Below are 22,637 nucleotides of genomic sequence, written 5' to 3'. Positions count from 1 at the left end.
TTGAACAAGCGTCAGAAAGAACCATGCCAAAACTGGTTTTGCTCAGTGGATAGAGCATTGGCCTGCGGACTCAAGGATCCCAGGTTCCATTCTGGTCAAGGGCATGCCATATACCTTGGTTGCGGTCACATCCCCAGTAGGGGGCGTGCAAGAGGCAGCTGATTGATGCCTCTCTCTCATCGATGTTTCTAACTCTCTATCTCTCTCCCCTACTCTCTTTTTAAAAAATCAATAAAAAATATTAAAAAAAGAAAGAACCAAGAATATCTATTGATATCTATATCTATATCTATATCTATATCTATCATCTATCTAGGGAGATAGATATAGATATAGATATAGATATACAATAGATATAGATTGTTTTTTTACAGAGTGGAAGGGAAAGGGATAGAGAGTTAGAAATATCGATGAGAGAGAAACATCGATCAACTGCCTCCTGCACACCCCCTACTGGGGATGTGCCTGCAACCAAGATACATGCCCTTGACCGGAATCGAACCTGGGATCTTTCAGTCCACAGGCCAATGCTCTATCCACTGAGCCAAACCAATTAGGGCTAGAATAAAGAACATCTCTGAGTCCTCTCTTGGCCATGCATGTTGAAGGGGACCCTGGAGAGGTGGTATCGCTCTGAGAACCCAAGGTCAAAGCGAAGAGTTCCCATAGCAACACCATCCTTCTCCTCCATCCTGTTTTCCTTTGACAACAGCTGAGAGGGACCTCTTCTGTCCGCAGCCCACCTTTCTATATTTATTTATTAGTACTTAAAATTATCGGTGTGACATTAATTCATAGAACCACACAGGTTTCAAGGGCACAACTCAACAAAACACCATCTGCACGCTGCATCGTGCACCCATCACCCCAAGTAAAGTCTCTTTCCGTCCCCATTTTCTCCCTTTGCCCACCTCCTCTTACCCCCAGGTCTAATTCCTGGGTCTAATCAATTTGTGTGACCTTGGCCTGTTCTGCTTCTCTGCACAAAATATGGTTAATTTTAACTGTCCTTGCAAATGCCCAATGACAGCCCTTTGCAAGTTACAACATGGGTACAAGTAGCATCTCATTACCTTACTACTCAGCACAACTTTCTTCCGTGTGCAAGACATGGGCCTCTGTCCCTCCCCTGGCAGCAGTTGTCCCAGGGCCTCCTGCAGTTTCTCTCCCTTCTTTCTACAGTGCTGGCCACCATCAATATAAACTCATTTCAGAAGAATACTTTCATGCACCTTGAGACAGTGCAGGTAAGGATGTATTAGAAAGGAAGAGTCGTTCGTAGTCCCTTCGTCTGCCATGACCCTCATGCCTCCACTGTAACCTGTACAGCTGGTGTTTGATGAGGATAGGAGGCTTGACAAAGACCATACAGCTTTTCCCCTGAGGCCTCACCTAGGTTCCAAAGCATTTTAGGGAGTTTATCTGTTTCATTGGGGGGAATAAGGAGGACATTCTGCTTCTGTCCCCTCTGTTCATGGAGCACCTAATGGAGATGACCAGAGGAAGGGGTTAGTTGTGATTTTGATGTGGCCCAGGGAGGGGGAAAGTGGAACTCCCTCTTACATGCCATCTTGGATTCTTCTGGATGATGTCCTTAATGGACAGTATAGTTCAGTGGCTGCTCATTTGGCTCAGCCCTGGACTTGAGTGGAGTCTCTAGACCTTACCAGCACGTGACCTTGGAGCTTCAGTTTCCATGTGAGGAATTGCAGTTGGGTCTTCGTGGTTCCAAAGCTAGTTCTGCCCAGGCCAGCTTTGCGTAGGACCAGGTTGGGAATTACAGAAGGCGATCGTGATGTTTAGGGAAACGGAGGAGCAAGAGGTGTCATGGGCTGACTTGGAAAAAAGTGAGAAGCCCAAGTTCCTCTGACTCTCCTCCGTTGCATTCAGTGTTTCTGACTTTTTCTTCTTCTTTTTGTCTGACTTGGTGTTTCATTTGGTTTGCTTCCAGATAGATAAGCCCATTATGATTATGGAATACTGGGTCGGCTGGTTTGATACGTGGGGAGGTAAACACAAGGTTAAAAATGCGGACGGTAAGTGTTTCTCAGCGTTTGGGCCGAGCAGAGGTGCCCTGGGTCATAGGTCATTCACACCCTGCTCTGCCAATCCATCCGCTCATTCAACCACGGCTGTCCATTCAACGCATGGTTGGGACGGGGGCGTGGCTAGGCCTGGCGGGGCCCTGGTGAAAAAAAATCACCTGGTTCCTACCCCAGGGAGCTTGTGCTCTGGTAGAGCTGACAGATACGTAAGAAGTAAAACGCTCACTCCCTGACAAGTGCTGAGGCAGATAAAGAGGAGGCAGGGATAGGAGAGAGGGGGACAGACTGCAGAAGGGCGTCCAGGGGTGATGGAGGGCCTCTGAGATAGGACACCTCTGAAGAAGGGGATGCATTTACCAACATTATTCTTTAAAAATGTATTTTTGTTGGTCTCAGAATGGAAGGGAGAGGGAGAGAGAAAGAGAAATGATGAAAGAGAATCATTGATCGGCTACCTCCTGCTCACCCCTTACTGGGGATTGAGCCCGCAACCCGGGTGTGTGCCTCTGACCAGAATCAAACCTGGGACCCTTCAGTCTCTAGGCCAACACTCTAGCCATTGAGCCAAATGAGCTAGGGCCATTTGCCAACATTTTTTTTTGTTGTTGTTGTTAAATATATTTTATTGCTTTTTTAGAGAGGAAGGGAGAGGGTTAGAGAGTCAGAAACACCCATCAGCTGCCTCCTGCACAACTCCTACTGGGGATGTCCCCGCAACTAAGGTACATGCCCTTGACTGGAATTGAACCTGGGACCCTTCAGTCTGCAGACCAACGCTCTATCCACTGAGCAACACCAGTTAGGGCTAGCTATCACCATTTGTAATCTCTCTCTCTCTCTCCCTCTCTCTCTCTCTCTCTCTCTCTCTCTCTCTCTCTCTCTCTCTCTCTCAGTCAAAGGGTCAATGTACATGAACTTTAGGTCCTGGGCAGCCCCATCTACTGCAATGATAGCCTTGTTGCGAGCATTATGAACATCACAGAAGAAAGATACATAGGTCAGAAAAGCCTCAATACTCAGCATGGATTATGGGTCAAGAACTCAGGGATGCCAGAATATGTTTTCGGAGCCTCCAGCACCGCCACTGCCAGAGGGGGCCAAACCGGTGATCACTTGCCATAGCTGGTGATGACGCTGCTGTACTCCCCAAAATCCATGGCCCCGTTGATGAACCCAAAGTTGGTTCCCCTGTGTTGGAAGAGATCTCGGATTTGATAAATTCAGACATGGTCTTTACAACAGCTGTAGAGGCGAAATATAAGGAAGGAGAGAAAAATTGAAAGCCGTGGATTTGAAAAGATGAATGCACCTCCTATGTTCGTGGCAGCATTTTTACCACAGCCAAGACATGGCACCTGAGAATGTTCATCTGTAGACAATTGGAAAGAAAACAGATAGTACGTATATACCTGGAATGTTCCTCCACCATGAAAAAGAATGAAATCTTACCACTTGCAACAACATGGGTGAAGCTAGAGGGTGTTATGCAATCAGTCAGATGGAGAAAGACAAATACCATATGATTTCCCTTCAGTCGGGAGGGAAGGAAGGCTGCCTTGGTCATGGGGCTCATGCTGAGAGCTGAATTCCAGTGTTTGATTCTCTTTTGTCCAGTGATTCAAGCTCATTCATTGTGAATTCCAAGCACCCATTCAGCATTTTTCCATATATACCTGCTCTATCAATGTAATTTTTTTCTAATATTTTAAAGACTATCCTACTTTCACAGCTCTTTGAATTCAAATTCTTGATATTTCAACACGGCACTAGAGACATTAAGGTTCTACAAATGTCTTTCAAGTGTTTCAGCCACATTTCTAGATATTTTCCTGGTTTCTTATTTTGAATTCTCAGAGTTTTCCCATTTTCATACAGGTATGGCAGCCCCAAGAAAATGCAAGTTTCAGTATTTCACCCATCTTCTTTCAAATATGCCAACACATTCAGGCTGAATTATACATGTAGCCAGTATCCAACTCAGTTCTCTGCTCTTGGAACATGATATTCCAGTGGTAAAACACTGTCTTTCAGATATTAAGGATCTATGAACATGAATTCCCTACTATTTCAGGCAGCTTCCTAAATATTTCCCTAGGCTTTCATTATGACATCTCAATGTTTGACTCACATTCCTTCAGTCATTCAAACTCATTCATTGTGAATTACAAGTGTTTATACAGCGTTTTGCCAAATATATCAGCTCTATTTGTAAATTATTACTACTTTGAACACTAGATTGACTATCATTTTTGATTTCTAAGCCTTTTGAATATTTTATTGTGTTATATTAGCTCTATGTAAAGGAATTCATGTTTCACCAACTCTCTCCCTAAAACACCAACTCATTTAGACTGAATTATAAAGGTAAACATTATCGCACTCACTTCTCTGCTCTTTGAACACCATTTCCCAGCGACTAAACAGCATCCTTCTGTTCCTATTCTTTCAGACATCTTCCTAAATATATCCCTAGACGTTCTCTGTGAATTCTTAGTGTTTGATTCTCTTTTATCAAGTGATTCAAGCTCACCTACTTACAGGTTAGAGTAGCAGATAGCTAACAGATGTGAGTATGCAATACCCTCAGTTTTTTAAAAAATAAATACTTTGTATACTTCAATGACAGGATATAGTATATGAAGGGTATCATACAATGTGGGAAATAATAGAAATAGAAAATGCATATTATACAAGTCTACAAAACCGCTATTATTCACTGAAAAGTAGCATTAAACTGTAAAATATAGTTGGGATACAAAGATATATAGATTTTCAATTTCAGAGCAGAGTGTAGCAAGGTGAATGTACAATGGGGGTAAGTCTGGTAAGGAAAGTAGGAAGCCAATAGCAAGCCAATTGCAAGAAAGACAAGCAATGCAGTGCAAAATAGCTTTAAATTGCACATAATAGTTAGAGAACAAGTAAAAAAGACTTTCAATGGCAGGATATAATGTAGAAAGGGTTTCATATAATGCAGAAAATATGTAAAATAGAGCAAATACATATTAATCCACTCTTTCAAACCTCTATTATTCACTGAAAAGTAGCATTAAACTATAAAACATAATTGGGAGACAATGTGTATAGCTTCTCAAGTACAGATAAGAGTGTAGAAAGATGTTCACACAATGTGGGGAAGTCCCATGAGTAGAGAAGAAGGCCAATTATAGGACACAGCAAAAAAACACTAATATTTCAGAGGACATATTAGTAAAAAGGACAGAATTATTAGAGGACAAGCTATGGAAACATCTCAATGTCAGTATATAGTATAGTAATGGTTTTATACACTGCAGAATATCCTTGAAATAGAGGAAATTCACATTAAACGAGTCTTTAAAACCACTAGAATTCACTGACAAGTAGCACTAAACTGTAAAACATAGTTAAACAGAAAATGAATATAGACTCTCAAATTCAGAGAATAGTGTAGAAAGGTGTATGTACATTGTGGGGAATTCCTATAAGTAGAGCAGACCAATTATAGGACACTGCAAGAAACCTTTAATAATTCAGAGGAAATATCAGTAAAAAGGACAGAATTGTCAAAGAACCAGTGGAAAAAAGTTCTCAAAGCCATTATATAGTATAGAAAGCGTTTTGTATACTTCAGAATATCTTTGAAATAGAGCAAATGCACATTAAACCAGTCTTTGAAACCAATAGAATGCACTGACAAGTAGCATTAAACAGTAATACATAGTGGGAGACAAGTGTATATAGCTTCTCAACTTCACAGCCAAGTGTAGAAAGGAGTTTGTACAATGGGGGTAAGTCTGGTAAAGAAAGAAGAAAGCCAATTGCAGGACATTGCAAGAAATAATAGGAATTGAGTGCAATATAGCAGTAAATTAGACACAATAGAATACAAGTGGAAAAGACTTCTCAATGTCAGGATATAGTGTAGAAAGGGTTTCGAATAAGGAGGTAAATCCATGAAATAGAGCAAATACACACGAAACCAGTCTTTGACAACTATATTATTCACTGCAAAGTAACCTTTTAATAAAAAATATATTTTATTGATTTTTCAAAGAGAGGAAGAGAGAGGAACAGAGAGTTAGAAACATCAATGAGAGAGAAATATAGATCAGCCGCCTCTTGCACACCCCTTACTGGGGACGTGCCTGCAACCAAGGTACATGCCCTTGACCAGAATCGAACCTGGCACCCTTCAGTCCGCAGGCAGACGCTCTATGCACTGAGCCAAACCAGTCTTGGTGCAAAGTAACCTTTAAATTGTAAAACATAATTGAGAGACAATATGTATAGCTTCTCAAGTACAGAGAAGAGTGCAGAAAGGTGTTTGTACAATGTGGAGAAGTCCCATGAGTAGACCAGAGGGCCTATTATGGGACAATATAAAAAACATAATAATTCAGAGAAAAGATCTGTAAAAAGGACAGAAATGTTAGAGACAAGATCTGTAAAAAGGACAGAATTGTTAGAGACAAGATCAGTAAAAAGGACAGAATTGTTAGAGACAGTGGAAAAAACATCTCAATGTCAGTATATCGTATACAAATGATTTTATACAATGCAGAATATCCTTGAAATAGAGCAAATACATATTAAAACTGTCTTTAAAACAACTAGAATTCATTGAAAAGTAGCATTAAACTCTAATGAATAGTTGAAATGCAAAGTACATAATCTCTCAAGTTTAGAGAAGAGTATAGAAAGGTGATCATACAATGTGGGGAAGTCCCATTAGTAGAGCGTTAGGCCAATTACAGGACACTGGGAAAAACCACTAATTATTCAGAGGAAATATCAGTAAAAAGAACAGAATTGTCATAGAATCAATGGCAAAAACATCTCAAAGTCAGTATATAGTATAGAAAGCGTTTTGTACATGACAGAATATCTTTGAAATATAGAAAATGCACATTAAACAAGTCTTTAAAACAATAGAATGCTCTGAAAACAAGCATTAAACTGTCAAAGATAGTGGGAGACAAGTGAATATAGCTCCTCAACTTCAGAGCCCCGTGTAGAAAGGAGGTTTGTACACTGGGATAAGTTCCAAAATTAGAGCAGAAACCTAATTGCAGGACATTGCAAGAAAGACTAGGAATTCAGTGCAACATAGCAGCAAATTGGACAGAACAGTTAGAGTACATGTGGAAAAGACTTCTCAATGTCAGTGTATACTCTAGAAAGGGTTTCCTGTAAGAAGGTAAATCCTTGAACTAGAGCAAATGCACATTAAACCAGTCTTTGACACCTATATTAGTCACTGCCAAGTAGCATTTAAACTGAAAAATATAATTGGGTTACAATGTATATAGCTTCTCAATCACAGAGAAGAGTGTAGAAAGATTTTTGTACAAACTGGGGAAATACCCTGAGTAGTGCAGAGGGCCAGTTATAGGACACTATAATAAACCACTAATAATTCAGAGGGAAGATCTGTGAAAAGGACAGAAATGTTAGAGACCAAGTGAAAAAAAATCTCAATGTCAGTACATCAAATACAAATGGTTTGTACAATGCAGAATATATTTGAAATAGAAAAATGCACATTAAACCAGTCTTTGAAAGTACAAGAATACTCTGAAAACTAGAATTAAACAGTAAAACATAGTGGGGGACAAGGGTATATAGATTCTTAACTTCTGAGCCTAGAGTAGAAAGGAGTTTGTACAATGGAGGTAAGTCCTATAAGGAGATCATAAAGTCAATTGCAGAATATTACAAAGAAGACTAGGAATAAAGTGCAAAATGCTGCATATTGGACAGAATAGTTAGAGAACAAGTAGAAAAGACTTTCAATGTCAGAATATAGTGCAGAAAGGGTTTCATATAAGGAAGGTAAATCCTTGAAATAGAGCAAATAAACCAGTCTTTGACACCTATATTAGTCACTGCTAAGTAGCATTTAAACTGAAAAACATAATTGGTAGACAATGTATATAGCCTCTCAAGTACAAAGGAGTATAGACATGTGTTCATACAATGTGGGGAAATACCCTGAGTAGAAATGTTTTTTTCTTCTGCAAAATATCCTTGAAATAGAGAAAATGCATATTAAAACTGTCTATAAAACCACTAGAACTCATTGAAAAGTAGCATTAAACTCTAAGGCATAGTTGAGAGGCAAGTGAAAGAGCCTCTCAAGTAGAGAGAAGAGTGTAGAAAGGTGATTATACAATGTTGGGAAGTCCCATTAGTAGAGCATTAGGCCAATTATAGGACACTGCAGGAAACCAATAATAATTCAGAGGACATATCAGTAAAAAGGACAGAATTGTCAGACAACCAATGGCAAAAAAATCTCAAAGTCAGTATATAGTATACAAATTGTTTTGCACAATGCAGAATATCCTTGAAATAGAGCAAATTCACCTTAAACCAGTCTTTGAAACCACTAGAATGCTCTGAAAACTAGCATTAAACTGTAAAACATAATTGGGAGACAATGTATATAGCTTCTCAAGTACACAGGAGTGTAGAAAGGTGTTCATACAATGTTGGGAAATCCCATGAGAAGAGCAGAAGGCCAATTATAGGACACTGCAAGAAACCACTAATAACTCAGAGGAAATATCAGTAAAAAGGATTGTTAAAGAACATCTCAATGTCAGTATATTATATACAAATGGTTTTTACAATGCAGAATATCCTTGACATAGAGCCAATAGACATTAAACCAATCTTGAAACCACTAGAATGCATTGACAAGTAGCATTATACTGTAAAATGTAGTGGGAAGGAAAGTGAATATAGCCTCTCAAATTCAGAAAAAAAGTGTCAAAAGGTGTTTGTATATTGTGTGGAAGTCACATAAGTATAGAAAAAGTCTAATTATAGGACACTGCAAGAAACTACGAATAATTCAGAGGAAATGTCAGTAAAAAGGACATAATTATCAGAGAACCGGTGGAAAAAACATCTCAATGTCAGTATATAGTAAAGAAAGTGTATTATACGTTGCAGAATAACTTTGAAATAAAGAAAATGCACATTAAACCTCTCTTTGAAACCACTTGATTGCTCTGAAAACTAGCATTAAACTGTAAAACATACGGGGGGACAAGAGTATATAGCTTCTTATTGGCACAGAGGGAAGTCTGAGGCCCGGGGACACTCTGGTACCTCACCTGAAATCTTGGTTAGGAATATTTGTTGGGGTTACACATAGAGATCTAGTCCCTTGATACAACTCTGTGTTCCAGGTTTGTGGCCTGGACCCCGGGTGGGCCAATTAGGCCCCACCATGAAGGTCTGGGATCCATATGTAGGTATGACTGAGCTCCATGTGTAGGGCTCGGTGCTCACTCATGCTGTGTCCACTAGGGGGCGCTGTGGACCCAGGTGGGAGGTTTGGGGCAAGGGCAGGAACTAGAGATGATGAAATGGTGGTCAGGACTAGCCTGGTTATTTTGACTCTATTTAAGGAATAGTCCATGGCTTCTAGTATGGTTCTCCGAAATGGCCTTCTGGTCCTGGCCATAATGGTCTGCGACCAGGAGGTAGGTCTCGTCCCAGGACGGAGGTCAGGGGCCTGGGAGGGCCTTTGGCGTCAGGGGGGGGGGGGGTCGTCTGGACCCCTGGTGGGTGGCCTAGTACCCCTCCTGGACATCTGGGTTATGGAAATGGTGGTTTGTGTTATAAATTCAGAAGTACAACCAGGATACAAGTCTGGATTCTGTGTTTGAGGCCTGGGCCCCGGGATAATCTTCTAGGCCCCGCCATGATAATCTGGGTCCTGGATGTAGGTGTGAGCCCCAGGTGGAGGTCTGGGTCCTCTGAGGGCAGTTCGGGCCAGAGGAAAGTCTGAGCCCTGGAAACTCTCTGGTAACTCACCTGAACATCTTGGTTAAGGAATAGTTGTTGGGGTGACGCATAGAGATCTAGTCACCTGTTACAACTCTGTGTTCCAGGTTTGTGGCCTGGGCCCCGTGTTGGCTTAAGAGGCCCCGCCATTAAGCTCTGGGACTCAGATGTAGGTCTGAGCCCCAGATGTAGGTCTGGGTGCTCAGGCATGGTGTGGTCACTAGGTGGCGCTATGGGTGTGAGGTTCTGGGCAAGGGCAGGACCTAGGGATGATGAAATGGTGGTTAGGAGTAGCCTGGTTTTTTTGGACTCCGATTAAGGAATAAGCCCTGGCTTCTAGTATGCTTCCCTGAAAGGCCTTCTGGTCCTCGCCATAATGGTCTGCATCCATGAGGTAAGTCTCGGCCCCAGACAGGGATCTGGTGTCGGGAGGGCCTTTTAAGCCACAGAGGGACTTCTGGGTCCCTGGGGGCAGTCTGGTACCTTACTTGTGCATCGGGTTATGGAAATTGTGGTCTGGGTTAAAAATTGAGAAGTAAACCCAGGATACAAGTCTGGAATCTGTGTTTGAGGCCTGGGCTCCTGGATAATTTTCTTGGACCAGCCATGATAGTGTGTGTCCTGGATGGAGGTGTCAGCCCTAGGTGGAGGTCTGGGTCCTGTGAGGGAATTTCATGCCCAGAGGGAATTCTGTGCCCTTGGTACGTTCTGGTACCTCACCTGAATATCCTGGTGAAGGAATAGTTGTTGGGGTAATGCACAGAGATCTAGTCACCTGATACAACTCTGTGTTCCTGGTTTGTGGCTTGGTCCCTGGGTGGTTCTTTTAGGCCCCTCCATGAAGGTCTGGGACATGCATGTAGGTCTGAGCCCTGGATGTAGGACTGGACACTCAGTCATGGTATGGCCACTTGGTGGCACTATTGGCCCAGATGGGAGGTTTAGGGCAAGAGAAGGACCTTGGGATGATAAAATGGTGATCTGGAATAGCCTAGTTCAGGGGTCGGCAACCTTTAAGACATAAAGAGCCACTTGTACCTGTTTTCGAAGGAAAAAAAAAACAACACCTGGGAGCCGCAAAACCATTGCGACATTTAAAACAAATATAACACTGCATATATTGTTTCTTACCTTAATGCTATATACCGGATCATGCAGAAAAAGGATTTTTTCACTTAACAAAAAGAGCCGCATGCTGCTCCGGAGCCGCAGGTTGCCGACACCTGGCCTAGTTATTTGGACTCCAATTAAGAAATAGGCCCTGTCATCTAGTGTGGTTCTCTGAAATGGCCTTCTGGGCCTCACCATACTGGTTTTCTACCAGGAGGTAGATCTGGGCCCTTGACAGAGGTCTGGGTCCTGGGAGGGCCTTTCCGTTCAGGGAGGGATGTCTGGGCCCTTGGGGGCAGTCTGGTATGTCTCCTGAACATCTGGGTTATTGAAAGGGTGGTCTTGGTTACAAATAGAGAAGTATACCTAGAGATCAGGCTAAGGTTAGGGTTAGGGTTTAGAGTAGGTTTAGGTTTAGGGTTAGGGTACAGGTAAGGGTTATAGTGAATTAACATTTGGATTTCAAAATGAATGAGCTTCATTCAATGGACAAAATTGTGTGTAACATTGAGACAGACTAGGACAGACTAGGAACATATTTATAAATGTGCCTATACACTAGAATACATGTTCAAGTGGGTTTAATGTCTAAAAAACATAATTTTGTCTCTGGGTACTCATGTTCAAAGAGTTGAGATGTGAGTGTGAAAATGTTCATTTATTATTCCCGTCAGAATGAGTAAGCACTTGGAGTTCACAATGAGTGAGCTTGAACCACCATAAAAGATGAATCAAACTCTGGAAATTAACAATGATAACCTAGGGTAATGTCTAAGAACGTGCTTGAAACAGAAGGAATACATCAACAAAGATGTATTCCTTAATATCAATTACACAATGTTTAAATACAGGGAAATCATGTTCAAAGACCAGAGAGTCTATTTGGATATTGATTACATATGTATTTCTCGCCAATGTATTGCCATTTTTGAAAAAATTTTGGTAAAGCATCCAATAAACCAGGGTTCTGGAATCTGGAACAAGGGGGCGGGGCCGGGCCAACAGCTAAAGGCGGTCACGTGAACAAGGGGGCGGGGCCAGATGAAGAGCCGGAAACGGTGACATAAGCAGGAGAAAGGCTGTTGGGCAGGGACACGGGTAAAAGGCCGACTGGCCTTCCTGCCCGCGGCGCGGCAGCAGCGACCTAAACAAGGGGGCTGGAGGGGTTGGAGGGCAGGCTAGGTGATCAGCCAGAAGCAGCCAGGCCAAGAATGGTTTGGGGCCAGGGGCAAAACCTGGAAGTGGTCCAGTGGATAAAGCCATGGAGCCCTGTGAATGAGGATGGGGTCCCAAGTGGCTGCAAAAGCCCCAACTTCCCCTGGTCCAGACTGGATGCCGACCAGAAAGTCCCTTGTCCTCAAGAAAGGGTGTTCCCCATGAATGGGGCAGAAAGTCTGCCCTCAGAGCCTGGCGACCAGTAAGTACCTCTGGAAGGGGTGGGGCAGTGCTCCCAGAGTGGAAAGTGATTTTTTGGGACTTGACAGCTCTCCCCCGATGTCAAAGCCCAGAAACAGGGCTGTGGGGGTCGCAGGACACTCCGTTGTGAGATGCCCCACGGCAGGGATCATGGAGGCCCAGGGATGTCTGAAAGGGGGGGCTGGTCTCCCCATGCTTGTGGACCTGGCCCCCGGGTGGGAGGCAACCTGTGAGCAAAAGGTCATCTGCAATTGGGGCTTTTATGCACCTCTCATCACTTCCAGAGGTGGAGCTGCAGGCCACAGTGTGTGAGGAATAGGGCAGCCTGGCCGGTGCTGTGCGCTCAATGGTCCAATGGACGAGGGGGCGGGGTTTCTGGAACAAGGGGGCACGGCCAGGCCTAGAGATGAAGGCGGTCAGGTCAACAAGGGGGTGAACAGCTGAAGGCAGACTTGACACACCTCTCTCCCTGATGTCAAAGCCCACAGACAGGGCAGTGAGTGTACCAGGACAGTCCGTTGTGAGCTGCCCCTTGGTGGGAGCCATGGGGGTGGGGCCCCCCGAGACTCATGGAGGCCCATGGCTGTCCTAAAGGGGGGGCTGGCTGGCCTCCCCATGCTTGGGGACCTGGGAAGCACCCTGTGAGCAGAGGGCCATGTACGGTTGGGGGTGTTAGGCACCTGACACCGATCCCAGAGGTGGGGGCTACACCCCTGTGTTTGAGGAACAGGGCAGCCTGGACAGTGCTGCTTGCTCATTGGTCAAATGAACAAGGGAGCGGGGCTTCCGGAACAAGGAGGCTGGCTGAGACCCACAGCTGAACCCAGTCAAGTCAAAGATGGGGCGGGGCAAGGTGAGCAGCTGGAGGCGGTCACATGAACAAGGAGGCAGGGCCAGGTGAACAGCCTGAAGTGGTGAGGTAAGCAGGAGAAAGGCAGGCTGGCAGGTACACTGGTGACCAGCAGGCCGGCCTGCCGGCAGCAGGGACCTAAAGAGGGGGCTGGGGGGCTTGGCAAGGAGTCCAGGTGATCAGGAGGAAGCGGTCAAAGGAAGAGTGGTTTGGGGCGAGGGACAACAACTGAAAGTGGTCCAGTGGGTAAGGCCCTGGGGCCCTATGAATGTGGACGAGGGTCGCAAGTGGCCGCAAAAGCTCCACCTTCCTGAGCTTCAGACTGGAAGCCAGCAAGAGGTTCCCTTGTTTTCAGGGCAGGGCGTTCCCCGCGAATAGGGCAGAAAGCCGGCCCTCAGGGACCAGCAACCCAACCAGTAAGTACTTCTGGAGGGGCCAGGGCAGTGCCTCCAGATGGAAAGTGATTTTCGTGGACTTGACACAGTTCTCTCCCCGAAGTCAAAGCCTAACACTAACTCTAACTGTAACCCTAACCCTAACCAGTGTGTAAGGCCCTGGGGCCCTGTGAATGTGAACGAGGGTCGCAAGTGGCTGCAAAAGCCCCACCTTCCTCAGCTCTAGACTGGAAGCCAGAAGAGGTTCCCTTATCCTCAGGGCAGGGCATTCCCTGAGAATGGGGCAGAAAGCTGGCCCTCAGTGCCAGGAAACCCAACCAGTAAGTACCTCTGGAGGGGCCGGGGCAGTGCCCCCAGAGTGGAAAGTTATTTTCTCAGACTTGACACAGCTCTCTCCCCAATGTCAAAGCCCATAGATAGGACTGTGGGCGTCCCAGGACACTTTGTTGTGAGCTGCTCCTTGGTGGGAGCCATGGGGGTAGGGCCCCTTCCCGAGGCTCATGGAGGCCCATGGCTGTCCTGAAGGGGGGGGGGCTCGCTGGTCTGCCCATGCTTGGGGACCTGGGAGGCACCCTGTGAGCAGAAGGCCATGTGCAGTTGGGGATTTTAGGCACCTGACACCGCTCCCAGAGGTGAGGAATACTCCCTTGTGTTTGAGGATCAGGGCAGCCTGGCCAGTGCTGCTTGCTCATTGGTCAAATGAACAAGGGAGCAGGGCTTCTGGAACAGGGAGGCGGGCCCAGGCCCACAGCTGAACCCAGGCAAGTCAATGAGGGGGCGGGGCCAGGTGAGCATCACGTCATGTGAACAAGGGCGTGGGGCCAGGTAAACAGCCTGAAGTGGTGAGGTGAGCAGGAGAAAGGTTCATGGGCAGGGACATGGGTGACCAGCAGGCTGGCCTGCCAGCAGCAGGAACCTAAAGAGGGCATTGGGGGGCTTGGCGATCGGCGGAACGTGGTCAAGGGAAGAGTGGGTTGGGGTCCTGGGCAACAACTGGAAGTTGTCCAGTGGGTAAAACCCTGGGGCCCTGTGAATGTGGACGAGGGTCGCAAGTGATCGAAAAGCCCCACCTAGCAAATCGACCAGTAAATACCTCTGGAGGGGCTGGGGCAGTGCTCACAGAGTGGAAAGTGATTTTCACAGACTTGACACAGCTCTTTCCCCAATGTCAAAGCCCATAGACAGGGCTGTTGGCATCCCAGAATATTCCATTGTGAGCTGCCCCTTGGTGGGAGCGATGGGGACAGCTCCTCCCACCCCTCCTCCCCACACAGAGGCTCATGGAACTTCTATTATTTACTTAAAGTAGCCTAGAACTCTAAATGTTTGCCATACAGTGCTGAATATCCTTGAAATAGAGAAATGAGCACATTTAATAGCTTTGGAATGCCTTAGACTTCAATGCAATGTAGCATTAAACACTAAAACATAGATGAGAGACAATGTTTAAAAGCTTTTTAGGTTTATAACAGTGTGTAGTAATGTGTTTGTACATGTGGGCAATGCTTATACTTAGAGGAGAAGGTGAAACATAGGAATCTAAAAGAAAACATGAGTAATTCATTGAAAATAACATTAAATAGATGAGAACTCGCATAGAAAAAGTAGAAAAGACTTCTCCAAGTCAGCTGTTAGTGTAAAAAGGGTATCTAAGATGCAGGAAATCCGTAAAATAGAGTAAAGAGCAATTTAAACAGTGAATGAAACTTCTATTATTTAGGTAAGGGAACCTAGAACTCTAAATGTGTGTCATACAATGCAGATTATCCTTGAAATAGAGAAATAAGCACATTTAAGCAGCTTTGGAAAGCCTTAGACTTCACTGCAAAGTAACATTAAACTTTAACACATAGTTGAGAGACAATATTCCAGAGCTTCTCAGGTTCTTAACAGTGTATATGAATTTGTTTTTACATATAAGCAATGCTTCTACTTAGAGAAGAATGCCTAATATAGGAAACTATAAGAACACATGAGTAATTCAGAGAAAATAACAGGTTCATAACACTGTGTAGGAAGTTGTTGTTACATATGGGGAATGCTTATACTTCAAGGAGAAGGCCAAATATAGGAAACTACAAGAAACATGACTAATTCAAAGAAAATAAGAGTAAGTAGGTGAGAACTCCTACAGAACTTGTGAAAAAGACTTCTCCAATTCAGTTATTAGTGTAGCACAGGTATATAAGATGCAGGAAATCCTTAAGATAGAGGAAAGGGTATATTAAACAGTTTATGAATCCTCTATTATTTTCTTAAAGGAGCCTAGAAATGTAAATGTGTTTCATACAAGGCAGAGTATTCTTGAAATGGAGAAATAAGCACATTTAAGCAGCTTTGGAAAGACTTCACTGCAATGTAGCATTAAACTCTAAAACATAGTTGAGGGACAATGTTCCAGAGATACTGAGGTTCATAACAGTGTGTTGGAAGTTGTTTGTATTAGAGGGCAAAGATTATACTTAGACAAGATCACCTCATATAGGAAACTATAAGAAAACATGAGTAATTCAGAGAAATTAACAGTAAACAGGTGAGAACGTGCATAAAAAAGGTAGAAAAGACTTCTCTATGTCAGTTGTTAGTGTAGAAAGGATATTTAAGATGCAGGAAATTCTTAAAATAGAGAAAAGAGCACATTAAACAGTGAATGAAACTTCTATTATTTACTTAAAGGAACCTATAACTCTAAATGTATTTCATACAAGGCAGATTATCCGTGAAATAGAGAAATAAGCACATTTATGCAGCTTTGGCAAGCCTTAGACTTCACTGCAAAGTAGCATTAAACTCTAAAACTTAGTTGAGAGACAATGTTCCAGAGCTTCTCAGGTTCATAACAGTGTGTAGGAAGTTGTTTGTACCTGTGGGCAATGCTTATACTTGGAGGAAAAGGCCAGATATAGGAAACTAAAAGAAAACATGAGTAATTTAGAGAAAGTAAAAGTGAGTAGGTGAACTCATATAGAACAGGTGAAAAAGACTTCTCCAAGTCAGTTGTTAGTGTAGAAAGGGTATCTAAGATGCAGGAAATCTTTAAAATAGAGTAAGGAGCCCATTAATCTGTGTATGAAACCTCTATTATTTACTTAAATGATCCTAGAACTATAAATGTGTGTCATACAATGTAGAATATTCTTGAAATATAGAAATAAGCACATCTATCTGTAGAGAGCTGTCTGAGAATGCACATGGACATTCTTTTAATTCTCATCAGCTGCCCGAGAGCACTGGCAGAATCCTGTTATCAATACTCATCCCTTAATCCAATTTCTTGGAATGAGGAACAAATAGGACCTTGATTCACCCAGGTCTTGATATGCTAAATCTTGTACCAAATAAGAAGGATCTTACCCAGATTTTGATGAATAGGATCTAGGTATACCCGAAACTCCTTTTGACCTTAAAATCCCCCTTGGAAGCCAATAAATATGCTGTGTTGTCTGTGGTGAGTGTGAATGTCTCTCCATCAGAGAAATGGCACCAACCTAGCTCCCAACTTTATGAATCTTTCTGCCTCTTGTCCCTTTCTTTCTCTAATTTTTTAATCCCCAGCTCCTCCCCTCAAGAACCTGTCGTTTTTCCGTGCGGGATGTGGAAAAAGGGAAGCACCACAAATGGTGCCTGAACAGGGACCTGAGTATGGAGGAAAAAGCGAGGGGGTTGCTTTCATGATGTGTGCACAAATTAAGGTAAGTTTTTGGGAAGTGTATTGTGTATTGTGAATTGTGAATTCACTTGAATTAAACTAAGTGTAAAACATTGGGTAATCTTTATAATTTAAGACTATGCTCAAAGTTCATAGATGCTTTGTTAAGTGTAGTCAAATTATTGATTTCTTTTTTAAGTTTTGTTGATGAAACCTGGGAAAAACTCAGAAAGCAGTTGCATGATCAATACTCAGCAGAAAGTCCAGAGAAAATTCCTATTTTAATTGTTGATGATCTTGATTCAGCACAGGAGAGTTTAAGAATGTCTAAGTAGGGTGCATCCATGGCCTTATAGCCTGGAGTGGAAGGGTGTGAAACTTTAAGAATACCATCTGTACCACCTCTGCCTCCATGTGTAAACTACTTGTAAGCAGGTAGAAAGGATTAAAGGAATTTCTCAGCAACTGCCAATAATTCTTTATCTTAAAATCTTTCTTTCCTTAAAAATAAAAAAATACATAAAAATTGAAAAAGTAAATATATATATATATATATATATATATATATATATATATATAGTATATTTTGATCTTTCCAAGTATATTTCAAGATTCTGAGAGTGACTTTTAGACATTTCAAGGGCCCTGAAATGTTAAAAAGTCTGTTCTCTTAAAAGAAATATATTTTTAAAATTAAACAGATTGATACTTGAAATCACATGGAAAGCTTTATCAAATAAAAATTAATATATTTTACTTATATACATATATATTAAATGTTATAAAAGTTTTTGCCTGTAAGAAAAGCAAAAACAATATATTTCTTAAATATAGCCAAATTTTCAATAGCAGTAGAATTTCAAGAAAGAAAATCCTCAAGCAGCCTGCATTTTTTAATCCTCTGGATATGTGACATTTTATCCTTTTAGATCAGACCAATAAAGTATCAAACCTATAAGTTTTTACTGAATAAATTTCTTTATCATTTTCTTAAATTAAAGATACCTACTTAAGTTTATAAATTAGCTTTTAAAATATAATCAATGTCTCATAAGTTAGGTTACATGAGAAGCCAAAGTTTTTATAAGTAATTGAATCCTTTCTGGTAGCTGCCTGCATTCTTAATTAAGCTAGAGGTGGGGCAACATTTGAGGCTTGTGAATTCAAAAGTAAATTTGCTTTATTTTAAAAATGAAGATACCAACTTTAATTATTTAAATAAATTAAATTATTAAATTATAATCAAGGTTTTAAGCAAAATGAAAAGTCAATATTTTTATAAACAATTTTAATAAAGAACAGAAACAGCTAGTGATTGTCTGTAATGTGATTTTGACCTTCTTTTAAAAATAAATAAATAAATAAATTGAGCAGCCATGATGGCCACACATCTTACCACCCACGTGCCTCTGGCCGCCATCTGAAAATAAAAGGCCAACCTCCTTTCTTTGAATAAGCCAGTGTCTTTATAAGCAATTTAAATAAGTTTTCTATGAAAGTTAGTTAAGACTTCCTATCATCCCTCTCTATATACATATAAGCTTAAGAAGATACTTTGAAATATAATTATAATTTTAATAAAAAGAGAAATTTTAAAAATTTGGAATTATATTTTACTAATATTTACAGTGTAGAATAAGATTGTTATCAAAGTATTAAACTTGATATCAAATAAGTAATCAATAAAACTAATGAGATTTCTTATGACAGACCATTTGGATATATACAAACAAAAGTTTGGCAGAAGCCTTATAGGTTGCTTGTTGTAAAAAGGAAGACAAAGATCCTTAAATGAAACTTTACAGCCTGAAAACTCAAAGAATATCCTTAAATGATATTATTCTACAATGTAATTATAAATTTTGATATTTTACAATAGTATATTGTATAATTATTCCAAACAAACTTAAAAATCTAATTTGTTGATTGTTTGGCAATAATTTAAAAGGTACATGAAAGGATTTAATTCCTTCCACTCTGTGGAAGGCCCCTTGGGAAGGCATTTAAGCATTCTATATCGGCCCATCTTGCCCTTTTTGCCAAGAGGGACATTCTTCTCACAATTCAATTGCCCACAACTGTTGCTTGAGTTTTCAGTTCATGCTGAGGTTGAAGCCCCATGGTGGATGATACCATGGGTCTGTCTCACAATTACGTGAACTGGGCCCTCCGTGGAGAAGATACCTGGGTTCCCCAAGATATGTGATCAATGCTTGGGCCCTGCCAGCAGGCGAGGGGATCCCAAGGCAGGCACTGGACATGGAGGCCATAGGGGCCTAGGCCACCAAGGAGACAGAACTGAACCTCACTTCACCCTGCTTGGCCCCGGAGGATGGCTGGTTAGTCAATGATGGGTAAGACTCCTTAAGGGAGGGGCAACCTAAGCCAGGCACAGTCATCTCTGTTGACTCCCAAGTTGAGGAGGGAACTTGGGAGTCAACAGAGATGTGGCACAGATCCTCAACCCCCCCCCCCCCCCAAATGTTAGAGGGACTTGAACACTCGCCCCTTCTGAGGGAGGTCTCCTGCCCTATGGCTGCTTTGCGCTTCCCATGCCCAGCTCAAATTTGGACCCAGGCAACAAACAGACATGGCCCAGCTACAAACACAGACTTGGCCCACCCAGCTCATATTGAGACTCAGGCAACAGAGAAGTGGTTGATGGTAGCTGCACTATATCTAAATCCAGCCTAAATCCATGAATGCTTAGAACTTTCTCAAGGATGCATATAATCCTTTCCATTAATTTTTACAGAGTAAACTAAGATTGTTGTTAAACTATTAAATTTGACAGTAAAATAGTCAAATTTTCAGATTAATTTAAATTGGCTAAATGAAATAAGTGAATACTCAAGAAAATATAATTGTACAAAAAGATGTTCCTAAAGTATTAACCAAAATTTCTATTAGTATTTCATTTCATGGTAAAATTGCTTAACATGCAATTAACCCTAAAGTATTAATATTTTTGTGCAAAAAATTAAAATGTAAAGTTATCAAAACTGCGTTATAAAAATTTTCTAAAAGCCTCCTAATAATGAAATAAAAAGGGAGAATAATAGAATAACATCCTGTAAGAAATATCCTATAAATAAATTATATCAGGACTTAATTGATTTGAAAATCTTTGCTTTAAAAAAAAGGAAATTTTTATTCAAAAATTAATTTCCATTTGTAATGTTAACAACAAGACAGTGATAAAAAATACACACGGTATCAAATAAGTCAAAGAAAAATTGGGCAAAAAATTAAAATGATCCCAAGTAAAATTCATAGAAAAGATTTCTTTATTAACCTTTGGTCGAGAATATATTTATATTTCCAGAAAACTCCAAGACTGTATGGATTCCTGCAACAATGGATCCCAGAGAGGACCTGATAGAATTGTTCCAGCCACAAAATAAGCACTGGCCCACAAGAACAGAGAAATAGTCCAGCTATAAAGATAGTGAAGATGCCTTTCCATGAGAGCAGTCAGCACCTGTGCATTGATGCAGGTTGCCCAAGACCAAGGGCAAGGAAAGTCCGTGTGCATGCACTTCTAGACTATGTATGCACACCCTTCTGCAGAGAAATCAAATGTTTAATGTTTTTACCAAGACCCTGACTTGGGGTCTTGCTTTATTTCTAACACAGGGAATGGTATTAACTGCCACATTAAAGGAGGTATTATACCTCAATTTTATGAATGGATCCAGTTCTAAAAAGGCTGGATCTACTGCAGTTTTGAGGACAAATGTCCTTCAAACCTCTTATATTTCAGTAGAAATACAAGCTCTTATTGATACCTTAACATATTTTATTTCAGAGCCCATCAACATATAGTAGTAGTGCTTTTGTACTAAGTATAAGCAAAAGTTATTGAAACAGCTACTATAAGGCACACTAATTTAGAAGACCTATTTATTTATTTATTTATTTTTGTTTTTAATGTGATTATTCATCTTTATTGCCTAAATTGTAGAGCATTCATTACATAGCAAAGGATATGTGGGGCAGGAATGGGACATACAGGGAAACCTAACTTGGAAATTCTTTTACAAGGAGTTGACGAGCTTAAGGTCCCAATTAGGTAAAATTGCAATCTCAAAACAGTGGGCAATCAGTTAAAAGTGCAGCAACAGAAGAATGAGAAAGAAAAAGGAAGAGGCTGTAGGTCTCAGGTAGAGGAGTACCTGACCTATTCACAGTCTCTAACTGCGAAGCCTCTATCGAGGCTGTAGGCCCTACCATGAGCCTCCCCACTTAGGCTACAATTTCTTTCAAGGCAGCCCCCAGCTCTGGGAAGGATTACTGGTAGCCAGTGGCCAATGTCTGCCGTGGGATCACCTTCTGGCCCTCCAGCAGCATGATGGCACTTTATTGCCCAAAGACAGCTTGCACAACGATGATAGGGAGAGGGATGAAGGCTGGGCAGCCTAGGGCTGTGCCTAAGGCCTGTGCAAACTCAGCATTCATAGTGGTAGAGGCTGGAGCCACTCCATTCAGGATGCCCTGCATGTGGCTTGCTTCAAGGGCATGGGCCAGGATTCCTGCCAGGTTCCCAACGTGAATTCAGGGGAAGAACTGCTGGCCAGAGCCGATGGGGCCCCACAGGCCCAGGCAGAAGGGCAACAGCATGTGTCCGATGGCACCGCCCTCATGGCCCAGCACAACCCCAGAGTGTACCACCACCTGGCATGTAGAATCTCCAGGAAGTCTGGCTGCAGCTTTCCACTTAGTTACGAGGTTGGAGAAAAAGTCAAAATCCCCTCCTGGACTGTCCTCATCATACTCAGCAGTCAGGCTGGGCTGGTAGTAACCTACACCTGTGACTAAGATCCAGGTTTGGGGGGTTCTGGGGCCTTGGTGATGGCTCTAGTCTACAAGTCAGTGGTCTCCAAGCGGCTGCTGAGAACCTCTTTTTGGAAAGCTTCATTCCACCTCCAGCCAGGTTGATTGCAGCATCACAGTGGGGCAGCCCTGACCCAGCGAGCTCATCCCACATGATCCGACCCGGGCCAGGCTTCCGGGAGATGAGCAGCAGTTGCCTCAGGGCTGTCCCAATGAAGGCCGTCCCGCCCCCCATGAGCACCCGCATAGCCACCAGGACCTAAAAGACCTTTTCATTTAATTTTCAACCTTTAAAATGTTAGAGAAGGAAAATGCCCATGTTTTATTGGAAGCAATGTCCTCAGTGTGTTATCCACTTCTCTATGCCAACTTTAGGGGTAAATCCCCAAGGACTTAAACCTAATCAAATCTGGTAAAATATATGTCACTCAATAATGGAAAAAGCCAATTGTACTCTTAAAATCATTTATTAAAACAAAAAAGGGGGAGACAGATGTTCTGTGTCACTTCCAGAGAGGCTCTATCATGCTTTTATACTTTAAATTTTTTTTAAATTGTTT

At 42.2% G+C, this 22,637-nt stretch overlaps 1 pseudogene across 1 annotated transcript; it reads right to left on the bottom strand.

The window, feature by feature from the left end:
- Positions 1-21,200: 21,200 nt before the first annotated feature.
- Positions 21,201-22,324, bottom strand: LOC311612231 (epimerase family protein SDR39U1-like; annotated as a pseudogene). Its single transcript has one exon. The product of its transcript is annotated as an epimerase family protein SDR39U1-like (transcript).
- Between the last annotated feature and the right edge of the window lie 313 nt (positions 22,325-22,637).

The sequence above is a fragment of the Pipistrellus hanaki genome, assembly GCF_964339955.1.
Source record: "Pipistrellus hanaki genome assembly, chromosome: 17".
In the NCBI taxonomy this organism is placed as follows: Eukaryota; Metazoa; Chordata; class Mammalia; order Chiroptera; family Vespertilionidae; genus Pipistrellus; species Pipistrellus hanaki.
The sequence above is the reverse complement of the archived record's forward strand: the minus strand, read 5'-3'. Positions and strand labels throughout refer to the sequence as shown.